We start from the raw sequence: 6,378 nt of genomic DNA on the forward strand, positions 1-6,378 counted from the left end.
GTGTGATGATTTGATAAACACACAGGTTGTGCAAGTAGTCTCCCTGTCAAGTCAATTAACCTATCCATCATCTCACATATTTACCTTTCTTGGGGGTGGCGGTAAGAGCATTTAAGTTCTATACTCTTAGAGAATCCAGACTATACAATACCATGTTATTAATCATTGTTATGTTTTACATTAGATACTCAGATTTTATTCATCCTAAATGAAAATTCATACTCTTTTACCAAACTTCCCCTATTTCTTTCCCCTTCCAGCCCCTGGCAACCACTTTTCTACTTTCTGTTTCTGAGTTTGATTTTTTTTTCTTTTTCAGTTCTGCATCTAAGTGATACCATGCCATAATAGAGGAAAGTCATATATCTGGTTTGGGGCTAAGAACCAGAATATATAGAGAACTCCAGAAACAAGACGACAACCACAAACAAACCCAAGCAACTCGATTAAAAAATGGGCAAGAGACTTGAACAGACATTCCTCTAAAGAAGACAAACAAATGGCCAGTAAGCACATGAAATATGTTCAACACCACTAATCACAAGGGAAATGCAAATCAAAACTACAATCAGGTACCCCTTCACACCCAGTAGGATCACTATTGTAAAACACACACACCTCTCCACACACAAGACAGAAATAGCAAGTGTTGGCAAAGATGTGGAGAAATTGGAATCCTTGTGCCTTGCAGGCAGGAATCTAAAATAGTGCAGCTGCTGTGGAAAACTATAGAGTAGTTCCTCAAAAAGTTAAAAATAGAATTACCATATGATCCAGAAATTTCCCTTCTGGATATATACTCAAAAGAATTGAAAACAGGGTCTTAAAGAGATATTTGCACACCCATTTTCATAGCAGCATTATCCATAATAGCCAAGGGTAGAAGCAACCCAAAAGTCCATCAATGGATGAATGAATTTTTAAGAGGTGGTATATACATACGATGGAATTTTATTCAGCCTTAAAAAGGGAGGAAATTAAACTTGAGGACATTATGTTTAGTGAAATAAGCCAGTCACAGAAGAACAAATACTGTATTGATTCCACTTACATGTGGTACCCGGAGTAGTCAAAATCGTAGAAACAGAATGTAGAATAATGGTTGCCAGGAGTTGAGGAGAGGGGAAGAAGGGCAGGAAGGGGAGTTTTTAAATGGGAACAGAGTTTCAGTTTTGCAAGATGAAAAGAGTTCTGGGGATTGGTTGTACAACAATGTGAATGAAACTTCTGCTAAACTGTGTGCTTAAAAATGGCTAAGATGATACATTTTATGTTGAGTGTATTTTACCACAAGTTTAAAAAAAAGATCTTTCACGCCATGTGGTACTCATAAGAGTGATTCATTATTTAGATATAAAATATAGACATCCAAGACTCCTTTGCAACAGGAAGCTGTTCATTCCAGGAGTCAGAGCACTAAGCTGGAGTGAGGGAACCTGGGGCCACTTCTGGTTTCATCGATGATGCAGTGCACGTGAAATGCAGTTATAGCATTATCGTACCTTTTGAGGATTTGATCAAATGCTATCACTGCTTTCAAAGAAACTGTCTCAGGTATGAATGGGATAATATTTATAAAACAACAGTGGTGCCTTACCAAAAAGAAGACTGTAGAAAAGAAAAAAGCCACCCACTGGGTGGCTCAGTCGATTAAGCATCTGACACTTGGCTATAGCTCAGGTCATGATCTCAGGGTCATGAGTTCGAGCCCTGAGTCAGGCTCTTGTGTTCAGCTCAGTCTTCTTGAGAGTCTCTCTCTCCCCCATTCACCCTCTCTCTCTCTCATAAATAAATAAATAAAATCTTTAAAAAAGAAAAAGTATATCACTGGTATTATTATGCTACTTCTATAAACATTTTTACATTGTTAAAAAGAAATCTTTCCATTTAACTGGTCAGGGCTAAATATCTATTAATGATAGGCCGTTTGTCACAGCAAGTAATATTTAGTTTCCAGAAACCAATCTTTAAAAGCCTGCTTTGTACAACTGTTGAAGTCTATCATTACAAGGATTTATTCTTGGCACTGAATCCTGGAGCTTTGGCTAATAGCAGTCAACTGAGGTAATTCTAGCTTAATTTTGCAAGTGTTCTAATGGCAGTAAAAATATGTTACTCATGAATCATAATGACACTTCGCAAAAGAGCTCAATATTTTATAGAGCTTTAAGAGCATGGCAACTGTAGTTCCCATTTTCCACAATCATCCTTTGTGGGGAATAGTTTTATTATTTAGAGAAATGAAAATAATTTTTGGAATCAAATTCCATTATACCTAATCCCCACATAACAAAAATATGTTCAATTCCAGAAGTTTTGTGACATGGCCAAGTAGTCTAGATCCAAATTTCCTGGAAGAATTGTTAATCCTGTAATCTTGGTGCCAAAGAAAATATCACCAATAGAAACCCAGTTTACAAATGCAATTGTTTTAATGACCCTTTCAAATTAATTTTCCTGTTTGAAGATGAAATGCTATTTCTTTCTGTTTGCTAGTCTACTCTCTTTTCTATACCTTGCCAATCATTTTTTTGTATTTAGTTCTTATGCTATATCTATAGTGAAGAGGGAGAAGCAAATGAATCATGTAGCAGGAACAAGGGTCCTTTGTAAAAAGGAGGGGAGGAACATATATATGCTAGAAGCAAGAACCATGTGTCTGGCATACAGTTTTCATGGTGCTTGACATTTTTATGGCCATTTAAAAAGCATTATTTAAGGTGTGTCCAGGGGGCTCAGTCGGTTAAGCGTTGGACCCTTGACTTTGGCCTAGGTCATGATCTCAGAGTCATGAGACTGAGCCCTGTATCTCCTTTGCACTGGGTGTGGAGCCCGAGTAAGATTCTCTCTCTCCCTCTCCTCTGTCTCCTCCCCCAACCCTGAGAAGCATTATTTAAGATCAAATGATGTTTTGAAAGCACAGTGTTGTGCAGAAAACAATTTTTAAATATTATTTTTATTTTCAGGGCTCATGGCTTTCTTAATCTTAGTAATCATTTTTAAGGGGAATATTAAGGAAAGTGAGACTTTAAAAAATTGATAAAATGAAGCTAAATGGCAAGTAAAACTAGCATCTAGAGAAACGAAAACCCCTATTGATTATTTTCTTGTCTTACCATTTCCAAATTGTTGTCCACTTGTAAAATATAAATGAGCAAGAAATAAACCAGAGTTCACTGATTCAATGGAATTGCCATTATAACAGTAAGATATTTCATAGTCTTGAATATATGCAATAGAAGTAAAGTATGTTTGCTATTTCCAGCTCGGTTATTTAAATAAGCAAACACTTTCATCCATACAAGGCTTATCCTAAATACAGTCTTCTGTTATTGTTAAACAATGAAATTGTGAAGCATTAAAATTTAGCACATAACATGTACACAAGAAATTATTTAATGCTACCATATTTTTAATAAATGAATCACAATTTCATTACACTAGAGATCTCAATTTTTCACAATTTCCATAGATCATGAAATAATCACCATCTACATTCTGGGCAAGGAAAGGGAAATACAGATGAAGAAGGAATATTTCCTATTCTTTGGAAGTCTTGTTTACATGGAAAACATGTCTTTAGAACAAATTCTGTTACATTCCATTTCTATACCTACATGCTTACCCTCCAGGAAAAGAGCACTCAGTGAACAGAAAATAATTTAAAGTGTATGGTGGATTGGATGTGTGTCAGTATCAAAACAAATGATACAAATAGCTCTAAAGTCATATTTATATGACTTTACTGTATCCTTTGTACATTTAGAGAAGTCACTGATGGACAGTAAGAACTTTAGTAATAAACCAAGTCTGAAGCTAACTTTGTTTTTCAAAAAATAGAGAAAATACAAATATGTGATGATAAAAAGGCATCAGCCATTTCTTAAGACTGCCATGAGACTTAGGGCCACAGGGAGGGAGAGGGTGAGAATGTTTATCATCAGAGTTGTGCATAGAGTGTGGGGGAAAAGGTGGGAGGGCGGCACTGGTTTTGAGTCCCCAGCTTCCTTTTTTCACCTGCTTAATTGAGACTTTTTTCTTAAAACTAGAGTTTGGGGGGAGAAGATGGATCATCCCCTTTGGTAAGCACAGCATGAGTGAGGACTGTGGTCCCCACTCACTGGCACACAGCAGGGAAGTCCCAGCAGATAAGGAAGAAGGTGGCCTATGCTTTGATAGCAGGAACCTGACTTAGCTTTCCTGAGTGATCCTGAATGGTGTGGAAGGAGGGACCAGGAAGTGCCTGCATCCTCTCGGATGATATGTTAAGTAGCAGAGGCACTGTCTGGGAAGCTTGCTGGAGTGGGTCATCAGTCCCAGGGGCTGCAGGGAGGACCATCTCAGCCAGAGGATGGACAGTCAAACCTCAGAGGTTTGACAACATCTGTGTCAGATGTTGAGTCAACAGGTAGGGCCTCCTGGTGAGTGGACCAGGCCATGGTGCCCCCAAGGGAAGCCGGCAGAGCCTCCAGCCTGCGGCAACACCCAAAGAGCCACAGGGTCAGATATGGTCCCTCAACTGCCCCCTTCCCCGCTAGGACACTGTATGTTGCCCATGCCCAACTTATGCGGCATCTTAAGAAAGGGAGTTGGAGAAAAGATCCAGAGGAGACAACTGAATCTCAGAAGAGGCTAGATTACCCAAGAAACATGGTCTCTTTGCCTTGTTAGGTAGGTTTGAATTTACCAGATTGGACTCAATGTAGTTTCTCACCTCTTATTGAGAGAGTAGAACTTTTGAAGGAGACTAGAAAACTGCAAGAAAATAAAGAGGCATTTCTTCATACTGAGTATAGGGTGCAAATTTCCAACCCTCCTGAATGCTTAACAAATACCCTGCACACCCATGGCTGGTCTCATCCTCACCCATTCCTCTCTGCCTGCGGAGCTGCTTCTAGCCACTCCCCAAATAGCTGGGGCTCCTCCCGTCCTCCCTTCCCCTCTCCTTTGCAGCCATTGCTCTCCTACTCCTCAGCGCAGCGACAGTCACCTCCACTACGGACCAGTCTGACCAGATTCTGGCAGGGGTGTCTCAGCGGAAATCCTGGAGCAACAGTACTTGGGGGGTCAGGGCATTCACTTGTTTTCTAACAAGAGCAGGAGATTTGTTTTTTTGTTTTTTGTTTTTTAACAATCTGCACAATCAGACCCATGTGTGCTGACTGCATACCAGAAGCTTCTACCTCTTCTCTCCCACTTCCCATCAGAGCCCCCGGACTCTCCGGAAGCCCCTGTTTCTCCTTCTCCCCCAGTTCTTCCTGTCAGAGCCCCTCACCTTCCTTCCTTCCTTCACATAGCAGGAGCTGATGTTGGAGGGTAGACGGAGTAAGAGCTGCTCGTGGGGTGGAGGAATGCATCCAGGGCCAGGCCAAGAGAAACCAGGTCATTTGGAACCCGACCGGGACTCTGATCACATTTCCAGAGAGCAGGACTATAAATGGTCGCTCTATCTTGGAATGAGGACTGCTGTTACACTGTTAGATGGGTGTTTATGGGCTGGCCAAGAACTGAATTCCCCTTTAAGAAGTTGCTTGTACGAAAGCAGTGCATTTATAAGTTCTTGTTTAGCAATGTAGAGATAACCCTTTCAGACACAAGCTCTTCTGATTTGAGGCCTATTGGTGATGAAAATCTATATGCATTTATTATTTATTAGCAGAGATTTTAATATACACATACAATACAAAGAGAGAGATAGTTGAGTAAAGAAATCAAGGCAAAAGGAAAACAACATTAGGAAAAATATGATGAAGCCATGGATAATTTCTAATTTTAAAATGCATGCCTGGGGTGCCTGGGTGGCTCAGTGGATTAAAGCCTCTGCCTTCAGCTCAGGTCATGATCCCAGGGTCCCGGGATCAAGCCCCACACCGGGCTCTCTGCTCAGTGGGGAGCCTGTTTCCCTCCCTCTCTCTCTGCCTGCCTCTCTGCCTACTTGTGATCTCTATCTGTCAAATAAATAAAAATAAAAAAATAAAATCTTTAAAAAAATGCATGCCTAGTTATTGAGGCCTAAAATTACTGAGGCGCCTAGGTGGCTCAGTTAGTTAAGCAACTGCCTTCGGCTCAGGTCATGATCCTGGAGTCCTGGGATCCAGTCCCACATCAGGCTCCCTGCTCAGCAAGGAGTCTGCTTCTCTCTCTAACCCTCCTCCATCTCATGCTCTCTCTCATTCTCTCTCTCTTAAATAAATAAAATAAAATAAAATAAAATAAAATAAATAAAATAAAATGCATGACCAAAGGCAGGCCAGGAATTTGGCTTTGAGCTTCCTTGGTGGACAGTGCAAAGAAAGACATTCACTAGATAAATGATTCTTGATATTTTGTTTTGGCTGGTTTTCTCAGGGAAAATCCCAATTATTCTTATTCCTAGCA

This window comes from Lontra canadensis, unplaced genomic scaffold (assembly GCF_010015895.1).
Source record: "Lontra canadensis isolate GAN:19392208 unplaced genomic scaffold, GSC_riverotter_1.0 scaffold90, whole genome shotgun sequence".
Taxonomy (NCBI): Eukaryota; Metazoa; Chordata; class Mammalia; order Carnivora; family Mustelidae; genus Lontra; species Lontra canadensis.